The sequence below is a fragment of the Zonotrichia albicollis genome, chromosome 2 (genome assembly GCF_047830755.1).
Source record: "Zonotrichia albicollis isolate bZonAlb1 chromosome 2, bZonAlb1.hap1, whole genome shotgun sequence".
NCBI lineage: Eukaryota > Metazoa > Chordata > Aves > Passeriformes > Passerellidae > Zonotrichia > Zonotrichia albicollis.
The window spans coordinates 61,564,335-61,578,328 of NC_133820.1; the positions used below are offsets into that span (position 1 = coordinate 61,564,335).

At 38.8% G+C, this 13,994-nt stretch overlaps 1 protein-coding gene across 3 annotated transcripts in view; it reads left to right on the forward strand.

Moving 5' to 3' along the window:
- Positions 1 to 13,994, forward strand: part of LOC102066586 (protein furry homolog) — a 223,907-nt gene that overhangs the window by 50,805 nt on the left and 159,108 nt on the right. The gene's annotated exons all lie outside the window — the stretch shown is intronic.

A 13,994-nucleotide genomic window follows, 5' to 3' on the forward strand; every position in this document is an offset into this window, starting at 1 on the left:
GATATTTATACTTTACACATTGACTTGGAGTATACTGTATCCAAGTTAAATCACATGATAATCTTGGAATCTCTGAAATAAAAAGTTGCGTATTTTTCTTGGTTTTAATTTTTTTGCTGTCTTACTGTACCTGAAGTTGAACTACAGCCACAAGAAGTTTAGGATTTTCTGAAAGTACTTGCTAAATTTCCAGAGGTAATTTTAAAAAATCAGTATTTTATTAATCTGGGTGCTAGACTATTGTGCCTGAAGATTGGTGTAGAAAGTAGAACTCATCTTAATGACAAAAGGCTACTTAATGAAAAAATCTTAGAACACAACTAAAGTGAGTTGGAAGTTTTCTTTTTTTACTGCTTCTCATGATAAAAAGATGCCCTTAAGTATGAAATCCTTATGGTACTTCTGGTAAACCAGCTGTAAGCAGATAGATGCTGAATTCATATGCTTAGATTTTGTAAAGAATGTACTCTCATATTCATTTTCTTTATTGTTATCAAATAAGAGTGGTTATTTTGGAATGTGTGTTTTTATAAATTTTGGGGGTTGGATCTCAAATTAAGAACCTGACATGAATAGCTCAGGACAGTCATTATTATATTTGGGGGTTTTGGGAAATTGAAATTGCAGAGATTTTCACTATATGATATCAATTTAAATTCCTTTGCTCTGGATACACTAATGTGTAGCTGCTAGGCAAAGCTAAAATGCAGTATTATATTTAGATACACTTTCAAAGACCCAAGAAATGTCTGTTCATGCTTTTAAATCATATTTTAGGCTGTACTTAAAATTTATTAAAATAAGCAATCTTTTCCATCTATTACTGGAAGATATTTATGTTTCAAGGAAAAAAATGTCTGTAGTTATGCAATGTATATTGTGTGTCATACGATCCTGTGGCTCTGCTTACAAGGACCTGTTGTGTAGTGGGCTTTTCACGTATTTAGTTGGTTTACAACTGCCTGAGGGTATTGATGTGACTTTCTGTGGGGTTTTGCTCTGTGTCTTTGGAGTTACTGTTTCATGTTGACTATAATGGGAACATGCTTTAGCTGCAGAATGTGTTAGAGATTATCTCTATGGTTATCTGTATGCTCAATTTGTTGTGAATTATCTGCTAGCAGAGTAAACCTTTTGTGGGGTAATTTATGCTGCAAACAAAATAAGGCTGGCACAATAATTTTTAAGCCTAATCTTAAGTCTGTGTTTTGGTAAGGAGAGGTACAGTTGACAAGGGCCGTCTTTCTCACTGTAATCTCATTTATCGTGTATTTCCTACTTCGTTTAGGATCTTTGAAGTAGGCAGTCCCTTGCTGGTCTGTCCTCTCCTGTTCTTCTTATGCAAGTCAGAGAAATCTCTCTCTAGCAAAATTGTTCCATTTCTTCTGCATTTTGCCTGGATAATTCTCCTAGCAATTCTCAGACCCAGTTTAGAAGTTGGCAAGAGCTGAGGAATCGAGAGAGATCTGGATTTGCCACCAGAAATTAGGTAATGTTTTGCTGTACACTTGTAGGCTGCTCCATGGCACCATGGCAAGAGAACAGCCCCAGGGGTTCAGGTAGGCATCCATGGGCCTGCAGAATTGAACCACCAGTCTGTCCAGCAAGACATAACTTTAATTACTGCCATTAAAACTCAGCGCCAGTTTGTTCGGTGAGTCACAATAAAGTGCTTCTGATCAGACTTGTTTAGCTTTATCATGGACAGTTACTGACTCCTCTATAGAAAATCATTCAAGTATTAAATTTCCACTACTTGCTGAGACTCTGTTCTCTAGCAAAAAGTCTAATCTGCAGCAGAGGTTTTACAATTACACAAAGATGCCAGGGTGAAAGAAGGATGACAAGAAAAGAGAATACCAGAGACTAAATTAAGCTCACAAGATGGAATTTCAGGGTCTGAAATGTAATTTTCTGCCCACTGAATTGAGGATAAACAAAACAAGTCCAATTTTAAATCTGTTCTGGAGCTAGAAAATCAGCAGTTCTCCCTTTAGAAGCTTGTAATAATGTAATTTAAATGTAGATTTGTCATACTAAATGTTGTTGGACTCTTAAGTAAGAGTAGTGTCACAGTTTGTTCTTTATCTGGTTTCAGGGTTAAGAATGCTTCTGCATAACCTATTGTTATATATTTTTTCTTCCCACTTAAAAGCCCATCCTAAAAGAGGTCTCAGTGACTGTGTAAATTTCACCCATCAGCAAGGACAGTGATGGTGATGGAGATGGAAAAGGCCCAGGTAGTCAATGCTGCCTTTGCCTCAGTCTTTACCTTTGTGAGATATTCAGGAATCCCAGAGCCCAGAGACCAGTGGGAAGACCTGGACTAAGGCTTTGCCCTTGGTACAGGGATAACAGGTTAGGGAACATTCGGAACCAGCTGGACATCCATGGGACAGGATGTCCTGACAGGATGCAACCCCAGTGCTGAGGAAGCTGGCTGGCATCATGGTCCAACCAGTCCTGATAGTTTTTGGAAGGTGAGGGCTAATGAGGGAGGTTCCTGATAACTGAAAGAGACCAAATGTGACTCCTTTCTCCAGGAAGGGCAAGAAAGAGGATCTGGGAGCTGCTGGCTGGTAATCCTCACCATAATCCCTGGGAAAGTGATGGGGCAAATAATCCTATAATCCATTTCCAAACATAAGAAAAGTAGATGACTGGCAGCAGTCAGTATGTTTTGTATGAAGGAGAAAGGATACTTTACAAGCTCAGTAGCCTTCTAAAACAATAGATAGCCAGCTTGGTGGGTGATGGAAGATCAAAGGACACTGTTTGTTTCAACTTTAGAAGGGCTTTTGGCAGGATCTCCTTGAACATCATCATAGACACAATGATGAAATACAAGCTCAATGGGTGAACAGTGAGGTGAGTGGAGGGCTGAGCTGCCAGGCTGACTGGGTGGGGATTGGCAGCATGAAGGCTCACAGGAGATCAGTCACTAGCAGCATAGCCCAGGGGCAGATACCGGAGCCAGTACTATTTAACAGGAATCTCATGAAGCTCAAGGAAAGGAAGAATCAAGGTATTAGAATTTTAACACAGTTTTGTTCAATGTTTCCCCGACTACTTCTCCTAGTACTTGGTTTCACTCTGTATTATTGAAAATCTTACCAGTTCTCTTATTCTGCTTTCCAAGATTATTATACTTGTTTAGGCATTTCCTCATTATTCTGTTCATTGACAACCTTTCTCACTAAATATTTCCAGAAAACAGAATCTACTTTTTTTTTGTTGTTTCTTTATGTGGAAGATAAATGGAAAAACTGTCAAGCAATCCTATAGGCCTACTTCATGGCATGTAGCCTTAAAATGAGAACCATTGTTGCAGGAGTTGCAGACATCCTTCTTTTCTTGGCTCCCTTGCTTTCCTCCACTCCTGATACCTGCAGAAGGAATAGTGGAAGTAACTTCCATGAACATTAGCATTGCTCCTTTCTCACAGCAGAGGTCTAGAAGGAGCAGAGTTATTGTCCTATAGTGACTGATTATCACTGTCCATTCTGGTTTTTTAAATCTTCAAGCTCATTTTCTGACCATGCTTCTTGCAATTAGATGTAAAATGTATCTGTTCCTGTGACAGCCGCAGTTTAATAAAGGCTCAGCCAGAAAAGTGGCTTGGAAGAATGTTGTTACTATAAAAAGCAGTACCTCTTATAGGTAGAAGTGCCTCTTATAGGTGTTTGTAAATGCATATGAGCAGTTGGAAAAGCTATTTAACCACGTAATACCTATGACAAGCATGTCTCTGATTTTTTTAATCAGTTTGGGGTTTGGTTGGGTTTTTTTTGTCCAATTTAGAAGCATCATTTTCCTTTGCTTCTTTTCTTCTTCACCTGAACACTCATCAGCCTCATTGCATTGACCACTGGGAATACTCATAACCTGATTTGAACTGAAAGTAATTAAGGTAAAACTGTAGCCCCAAAGCATACCTGCTACTCTGCACACCTCAAATTTCTGCTCCTTAGTAATGCCGGCACAAGGAGACCTGATGGAAATTTTGGGAGAAAGAGAGGGGACGGAAGAATTTCACAGCTCTTTCAACAGTAGCACAATCTCAGGTTAGCTTAATCAAACAAGAAAGCACACTCTGGGTGAAATCTGTCGTATTATCAGATGGGGGGGAAAGTATCCTTCTGTTCTTGGAGAAGTTTCCATTTTAGAAAGGTTCAGCCTGTGCTGATGCCACGTTTTTAGTTCACTGAATTAGTCAGGAGCTGGCGATGACCTCCCTTGATCTGCGGAGGAGTTCAGGCAAGGTTCGTGCGCTGGAGCCCGCAGCGAGTGGGGAGGATCCGGTGTCGCCGAGCACTGGGACCCAACTGGGCACGAGCTCAGGTTCCACACCCAGCACTGCCTCCAGCTACACTCAAAGGTTTCAAAGCAGGTGAATCCCAGTTATTTTATTATTTTTTTATGATCACCGTTCCCTTTTGAATTAGGTTGCTGTTAAAAGTTAACTGGATGTTTTCCAGATCTAAGCGCCATATACAAATAGAAGTATTCAGTCTCAGTGGGTTGTTTTCAGTTATATATTCTATATTTTAGATCTCATTTCACAGCTGAGAAGCCAAATCAAAGATGAAAAATAAAGAACTATTTTCCTCTTCTGATCTGGCAAAAAAAAAAAAAAAAAAAGGAGGAGAGAATAAGATCTGCTAATTTTAACAAGTTTATAAAAAATTAGTTTAGATTTTCAAAGCCTTTAATGATGCAGTGGACAAACAAGTACATGGGAGTGAGATACTTATCCAGATTAGACACTTCATAATATACAAAGCAACTGTTAGATGTTTCAGAAGCTAAATGCCTTTGAAAATCTAGGCTGTGGTGACTCAAAATCATTAATCATTTTAAGTGTATTTAAAGCAACTGTAATTACCACTGCCTTTTCTAGGAAACTGTTGAATTTTAAATGTGGCATCTTTTTGTGCTTTCTTCCTTGTACTGAGCCTAAAGTACTTTCTTTTTCTTTTAGTTAAAAAAAAGCAGATTGTATACTTTGTTTTGTACATTTTTTGCTAAACTGCAGTTTCCAATCAAATGTAGCATGCAAAAAACCTTGAGTAACATAACCCTCTTAAACAGGAAAAAGGTCATTTGCCTTTTTCCAACATAAGCAGGCAGGTATATCAGACCTCATGTCTCTGGGAGACCCAAGACATTTTTTGGTTTAGCAGGAAGGGATGGACTCTGAAGGGTATAAAAGACTCAGTTACAAAGGCTGCACTTGTATTTAACTTGGCCTCTCTGAGGACACTTGTGCTTCTGAAGAACAGCAGCAAGTTGGAGGATGCTGGAGCTCTTCAATTGCCTGTGCCCAGATTGAAGTGTTGCTGTCGCAAAACCTTCACCACAGCAAGGGAGAGCCCTTGAACAGGTGCTCATCAGTTAAAAAGTGCTATGTTCAGGGGGAGAAAAAAAGCAGGAAAGAAAGATTGTACCTCTCAAATTGACATCTCTCCTGGCACAGATTACTCCAAAAGATAAAACAATACGGACTTACAGATAATGTTCTAATTAAAAAAAAAATAAAAAGTCTTGCTTCCCAGTACATAAAAAAATTACAGAAAATATTTTGCAAGTCAGAACAAGCATTCTTATGTAAGATCAGTCAGATTTTTTTTTAATCCAAATTGTTTTCTCTTATCTAGCCAGCATCTAAACACACTGTTGTGCAAGTTAAGAGTGTTACATAGTAAATTCCAGACACTGTGTCTCACCAGTGTTTGCCTAGGAGGGTTATGTGAAAAGTGAATTCAAAACTACATAAAACAAGACATATTCCCTTCAACAACTGTTTAGGATTGAGATGGTTTCATGATATCAATTCTTGAAAGAATGGAGAAAATAATTTTGAATAATAATGGGAGAGCACTAAGCCAGACATTGTAACTGAAAGGTATTCACATAATGAGAAACAGAAATTTCACTGTAAAATCATATGGCCTGATTTTTCCTGACAGTACCTCACAACACTGTAGTCATTTATGTAAAGTTGCTGTAAAGTAGCCAGTGACTTGAGTCATGAAGATTTTTGCTGACAGCTATTTATGTTTACTTTGGATATTCAGAATATTTTCAAAGGGATGAAGGACATGGTGATAGCCTAGCTGTTAAAGGTATCAAGTGAGCTAAGAAGTGTATGTGTGTGTCCTGTTTATAACCTACAGTCAGGGAAAGAACAATTTTATTTTTTGCTCTACCACCTGGCATGACTTCTGGGGTAATCCTGATTTTTGAAGTTTTAGTTCTTCCCACCTTGAAACAAAAAATTATAAAATTTGTTGATGTTATCTATCTTAGTCAATAGGTCCCTGGTCTAACTGGAGGTAGCACTGATCTGAGCTCCCTGAACCTGAGCTTTCCATTAGCACCTCTGAGTAAAATGAGAAAAAACCTCTTACGCTGTAATGAGCCAGGCTCCAGCTATTCCAGGCACTTCACTCACAGCAGGGGCCTGAGTCCTGGGGGATGTACAGTCCTGTTAGTGGTGGTACATGTCAGGGAAGTCCATGTCAAGGAAGGAAGATTGATGGCAGTGACACTTCATCATTTGAAAAACTGGCCAGCTAAATCTGATAGTACTCAGTTTCCCTGTTGCAGCCACATAATTCTAATGCAGCTGTTGCAAGAGGGAGGATTTTTTTGAATCATTGAGAGGGGACACTGTATGCATAAGGCCCACCTGAGGAGACTGGAGGTGTTTGTGTTACAGGGGCACGTGTGCCAGCTCAGACCCGAAGCCTGGCTGGTCTGACCCTCTCTCTGACAGTGGGCAGAGCCTGATACCTGATAGGAAGGTGTAAGAGGCAGCAAATGTAGTACAGTCTGATCCCATGTCCATCTCCTCTTGATCTATAGTCAATGGCAGCTCTTTGAAATCCTTCCAACATTTTTGTTCTCATTTTTTTAAAAGAAGTAAAAAATTGACTCATCTTCTAAGGCTGATGTTTTAGTGGAGCAAAGGGACATAAGCAGAAGGATACCTTTCTGCAGAATAATGTAAACATTGGGGTGTGAGTATCAAATAGATCAGCCAGAAAGGAAGAAGTGTTAATAATTGAAGACAGAATGAGAGAATGGAAAGGAAAGTTTAAAAAAAGAACAAGTAAGCAAGTAGCCTGTCACTGCACCATCTTACTTGAAGTCAGGGAAAACTTTAGGATCTGCTCTGGCAGAATTAAGAGAAAGAAAATATATCTGTAAATGTATTTGAGATTCAAGAAAACATTTGTGTTAAAAATCACATGTAGGAAGTGCATTGAGATAAGATCTGTCTGAGGGATGGATTAGTATTAGAGAACAAATTGGAGCTACTGCACTGAAAATTCCACCTTCTAATTAGATAATCAATGAAAACATTATACGCGTGCAACATGTTAGAGGGAGCTGTCTTGTGGAAAATGGATATTTTGAACAGGTTTTTCTTCAAGGGCGACAAAACTAAGGTGTGTGATATAGTTTGTTTGGTCAGGGGTGCCTTAGTTTTGGCGTCAGGTCACCATTCTGAGTGGGTACACACCTCGTCTTGTGTGTCTTGCTTGCTTTCTGTCACATCTTGGGCACCTCTCTGAAAATGTGGGAGCTTTTCCTTTCCCAAGGCAGGTTCCATTCCTGGAGAGGAAAGGAAAAGGGGACTTTTCCCCAGCTCCAAAGCTGAGAACTCTTATGATCTCAGCTGCAGTAATGTGCAGTAATTGTGAGCTGTCCCCAGAGACCCTGTGGGAGCAAACAGGTTGCTTTGAAAAATGCCGTGTAATGAAAAGTCTCCCTGCCCATGGCAGGGGTTTGGAATAGTCAATCTTGAAAGGTCCCATCCAACCCAAACCATTCCATGAGTCTGTGAACATCTAGCAATGGGCATGGGTCCAGCCCTTGCCCTTCTGGCTTCCACCTCTCTGCCCTCCCACAGAGGTTCCTGGAGGGTAGAAGACGTACAACTGTGTGACAGAAGGGAAGTGGAACAGGGAGTTTATGACTTATTATGGCCCTAAATTCTGCAGTGTTTGAGGATTCAGTCTATGCATTGTGGAATGAGGAAATATGTGTAATAGCTTGAGAAAAAGAGGGAGAACCACAAAGTCTGGAATCCCTCTGTCCTAGACCTGGTACCAATCTCTTACGAGTAAATTAGCAAATACAAATTATACTGTGAGTGTGTGGGTGGGGTTCAGTTACTTCATCTCATCTCTGAAACAGAATGAGAGTCACCTTCAGTGGTGGTTTGGAAACTTCCTGCTGTAAGGAAGTTCTGACACCTCATGCTAGGATGTTTGGGGAGTATGATATATAACCTTGTCTCTAAAATACAGGTAAGGATTTGTTACAAAGGGAAGAAAGCTTGTTTAGGGATGGTTCCTGGAAACTTCAGGTGAAGAGCAGGAAGAAAATACTAAGTTATTCTTTTTGCCTGCTGATGCCTGTGGTCTGTGCTTGTGGGACACAGGCTGCATTTTGACATGCACAGCAGTATTTCTTGCATCAGTGTCGCCTGAGTCTGTGCCCCAGTGGTAGTGGTGCAGATTTCCTAATGGCTTTCAGGATGGTATCTTTGTAGCATTGCATGGTAAGTCTGGGCAAACAAACTTTGCTCCTGCCTGGCTGATGCTTCCAGACACTGTTCATCTAGGGAGAAATTCAGAGGTGAATGACAGAGTCCTAAGAGGACATGTCAGTTTGACAGCTCCAAAGAAAATTCAAGGGAAGAATAATAGTACTTTGAATCTCTAGGCATAATTCCAACATTCACCAATTTCATCCTCTGCAAAATACCTAGTAATAATTTGTCATTTATAGATTAGGCACAAACTCCTTACAACCTCTTTCATTACTCTAATGAATTTACTAAACAAGCTGAGGATGAGAGCTGGGTGATGTATGACTCTATAATGTATCTATGAAAATATGCTGTTTTGTTCTATTAAATACCATTCAGTAGGTTTCTATTTAAATATTGTATATAACTGTACCCAAGTTGCCTGATGCCTGCCCTTGCTTCGGAAATAGAAACATGTGCCTCATTTCAATGCTGCTGTCTTCCATTTTGACGCAGTTTGTGATGTAAACAAGCATTCCTCGTGCATTATTTGCCGTTCTCTTGTTTCTGCCGGTTTTTCTTCCCATCACTAGGTGGCAATAGCTGAACGGCCACTTACAAACAGGAGACAAGACAAAATGGTGCAGGAAAAATAATGAGCCATAAACTAAGAAGGATTTCTATTACTTTATTTAGAGATTATCATATTAAATGAGATTTCCTTGATGAAATCTTATTTTGTGGAGTTCTTTCTGTCACTCTGTACTTTTAACTTGGATCATAGCAAGATGTTTGTTTTACCTTGTTAATACATGGGACACCATCGTACGTAAAATTTGGTTGGTTTAGATACTACAATTTTGATCTTTGATTCAGCAGAGGACATTAGTTAAGCTAATATATGTGTTATGTCATATCTGCCAGTCTCTGTAAATATTTCCCATACTTTAGGGTATCTATAATTGTGCTAGACACCTAAATTTAGGCTCTGGAATACCATTGAGCTATGACCAGCATCCATCTGAAAGCTGGCACAGTCTTTCAAGAGCAGGGCAGAAAAAGGTTCCCAGAGGAGGGAGTGCGAGATCATGAATGCAATGCAGCCTATCCCAGGACATGATGATATCCTGCTTGTTTTCCTCTGTTAGGTGTATTCTGCACTGGAATCAAATGAGTCTGGGAACTACTCTTTGTAGGGTTGCTTTATTTTGCCCAAGAGGATGAGACTGTGTAAAAACCATGAAGACACTCATAAGCAGCCCTTACTTATTCCTGAGGTGAAGAACTCCAGACAGCCTAACTTTTATACAGACTGTACTTGTGTGAATCCAGTCTGATTCCATGGAAATCAGAGACACAGATGTAATTCAACATACAGTATTATTTGGCCAAAAATAATAGTATTTAAATCAAAATAAGAAGGAAAAGCTAGAGGAAGCCATAGAAAATTATAATCATAATCATAATAAAGCACGTTAAAGCCTTCAGTAGTTCAGTAGAGCTACTTTAGGCTTTGAGATGTGTCCACACCTCTGCTTGGAAGACAAAATTTGAATCTATATTTGCTTTGTTACTGTTGTCATCTACTGTTGGCTACTCTTTGCATTTAGCCTCAGATTCTGAGGAGTTAAGATTGCAAAATCCACATAGGCCTTTTCATACCAAGCTAAAATGAGCCCCAGAAGATTGTGCAAGACTGTGCTATATTCAAATCTCGATGTGCTTTTTTAAGGATTCCTGCAAGCATTGCTGAAAACACAGAGGACTAAACTGCCTGAATGACTGTAATAAACAGTAGTCACTAAAACTGTAAACAAAATTGCTACCTATGCTACTAAATATTAAGAATCTAAAAATCTAGTTTACAAAAGTAGTTACCCTAAGTATCATGTGTATACAATGAGGAGAAACAGGCTGCTTTGAGCAAATAATTGTGTTCTTTACTGGAACTCTCTGAACTATTGTGTCATGCTGAAGGCACTCACCTCCCAGTGTAGGCATCTGAGCTGGATGCCTCAAGATAGATATTGTGAATACCTCCAGCAGTATGTGGTTTTGTTATTCTTGTCCCTTTACTGAGTGAAAGCTTTGGAAGTCTATTTTTCAGATGTTTTGCAATGACAATAGCTGCTCACAAGGACACATCTGACCATGCTGATGAACAGTGTCTCCCAGCTTCTTTTTCCCCAAAGTTGGGCATGGAAACTCCACAGCTCCAGATCTGTTCAGACTGAGAAGGGTACTAGCCAGGTAACCAAGGTTCCTGGATATTTATTTCCTCTGATCTCAGAAAACAGTGGGAGAACAGAAGGTGCTCAGTGCTCACAAATGTGGAGTGTGTGTTACATGTAGTTTAACAAACATTTAGTTTAAACATTGCTTATGGTAATCAGGAGGTAGCTCAGCATGGCAGGCACATGAAAAGCCTTACATTTTGAATCTGTGGTTTCATATAGTGAAAAAAAAAAGCAACTGTTATTGTCAATTCCCATGTAGTAATGTCATAAAGAAGGAGCACACTGTACCTGTAAATGTGTAAGTGTGTAACAGCCCTCATCAGACAATTTACTTTCACGGACAGAGTTTGTATGCTCATGCCTGTCTGTCTTTCACAGCCTGGAATATGTAATTAAATTGTAAATATTGCAAAGTCAACAAAAATGAAAGTGGAAGCTATGCAATTTCAAAATTTCTTAGTCTTGTGAGCCTACCAAAAATAAGTTCAGAACACTAAATTAGAATGCTGATTAATTCCCTCGCCATTTCTGTGTTATTCTGCCATTTCTGTGTTATTCCTGTTTTAGGAGTGTTTCCAAAATATGAGTAAAATCATTATATATGGAAGATGTCTTGCTTGCAGATTTAGACTGGAAATATTTAAACTTAATTTAGCATTTAATTAAAAAAAATATTTTATGACTAATGATAGAAATTAGTAAGATTTTAATTGATTATACTTTTAATTTTAAAGAAGCTGTTAAAAGTTAAATTCTGAGTCATTTATATTCTGGGTGATACTTTTGAAAGCAGAACCAATAATGGAGGAGTATCAAACCTGAAGTAAATATTAACAACTATCATTCTGTATTAACTCATTCATATGACAACAAAAATATAGACTCTAAGAGTGGTGGCATTTTTCCTTAATATACTGTCTCAATATATCCATTAAGCTTTTCAGTATTTTAGTACAGCATCATGCTGTCAGTGGGAACACACAATAGGTGGACATGTTCTTCAGAAAGACTAGCAAATGGTGAGAGCAGTACGATTCTGCAATTATGTTGTGATGCAATGCTTAAAAAAGACGTACATGAAATTGGATTACTTTGGCTCCATATCACTTTGGAGAAAGTCAGTAAAAGAGGTGCAGGGGATCTGATAGAGGCTGAACGTAGCTGTAGCCCTTTTAATGTTACTCCACAAGGAAGAGCAACTAGGCATTAAGTGGTACTTTAACATGCCAAATGCAAACTCTTCCTATGGTAGTTGAATCCAGGTGTCCTTGGATGCAGTAGCCCATTTATTTCTTCACTAAATGATCACAGAGTCAAGAAAAGATTGTTAGATTGTTAGACTTGGTAACTGGTGAAGATCAAGTGGAAGGAACATTACTGGATCCTATTCATACAAGTTGACTCAAAATTAGCAAGGATAGATCTGCCAATCTGAAAATACAAACATGAAAAATAAAAAGGAGCTGGATAGTGACAGTTAAGAAAAGTGCCCATGTGGGATATCTGAAATTTCTTTTACTTGAAAGCACCGAAACCAACCAACCAACCAACAAAACCTTGAACTTTTCATTCTGCTTGTGAGGGACACATGGGACCCGCAGGAGCATGCCATGGAGCTAACAGGTCACCCATGGAGGCTGGTGTTCTCCTGACAGCAGCAGCACAGAAGATAGGCTGAGTAAGACTAGGTGAGGGAATAAAGCAAATGGCTAAACATCCTTACTCCTTTACAACTTCAAAACAAGGACAATGATTTTAAAGAGTCCAGTATCCAGTGAGGTTGAGAGATGGAGTAAGAACAAGATTTGACCACTAACTACATTAATGCTTTTGACTTTAATTTTCATTTTCTCTTGTAGAAAAACAGAAGTAGGAGGAGTAAGACAAACAGAACAAAAAATCATTTGTGAGGTGTTAAAAAAACCCTCAAAGATCTTCAAATTCACATTACTAAAACCAGTTAACTTCCCATTTATTCACTCAATGAAGAGCAGCCATATGACGTTGCAGCTTGGGTAATAACATTTTTGTTGAGCATATCAAAAGAGAGATTCTGCCCTGTAAATATAAACCTGCCCTGTAAATATATTTTTTGGAGGGAAAATTATCTGCATCAACAGAGAGGCTGCTTGATACTCAAGACTGAAAAAAAATTGGTGAGAGATTATATTTAAAGGTGTGGATTTAATTTAAAATTGGATAAAATCTAATACGGATTTAGGAAATACAACTACTTGCAAATTAACCTCCTGTTTTTATTTTCAGCAAGAGAGTTGCAGAGAAATTAATTTATCTGTCATCTCCAGTAAAGCATGTGCAATAGCACCACAGGGGAAATTATTACTTAAATCCTTGAACATAGGAATTAATGCAGTATTTGTGAGGGTGAATAAGGACTTCCAAACCTACTTGGCATTGTATCTGATGAAAAATCAATTAGTAGGATGGTGGAAAGTCATCGCTCTCCTAGATTTTGGAACTTCCCTTATTTGGTGTTAAATTTAATTGTAAAAGGCTGGATTGTGCTAGCTAAAACAGGATGGCATAAAGAGGAGGCTTTGTCAGTGAGGGGTAAAGAAGGTACAAATGGGACAGCAAGGTCTCAATATAAACTGGGGATGCGGAGTGACAGCAGTGGGATGATAATTAGCAGCATAGAGAGGAAGAGCTGATCAGCTTTCATTGACATGGCTGGTGAGGTCAAACCTGAGATACTCTGAACACTTCTGGTTGTTCATGTCCATGAAAGGGTGTAAACAGGTTTTGAAACTGAAAGAACGTTTAAAAAGTGAGTTTGAACAACAGCCTGTCATTAGTGAGGACACGAAACCTTATCTCTAGATGAGGTATGTTTGCAGAAGACATTTAGCATATTTTCAGTGAGAACCACAAGAGCTTGGTCTCAGTGACCCTTGTGTTCCTCAGCTTCCAATCCAAACATCAAATATTCCGCATACTGAAACTAAAAGTGATGTGCAAATATAATCGCTGACAAAGTTTTTAGAAGAATGAGCAGCAGACAAGCTCTGTTTTGTCTCAGATACTATAATTATGAAATGCTGCAGGATATTTATTTCACTAAGTGAGAAAAATAAGTACTGTTATTCCCAGGAAATAATATCTGGAAGGGTGATACCAGGAATATGTGAAACAAAAAGTACTTTGGAAACGGATTCTTATTTTTCTGCATTACCATTAAATATGCATAGTGATGT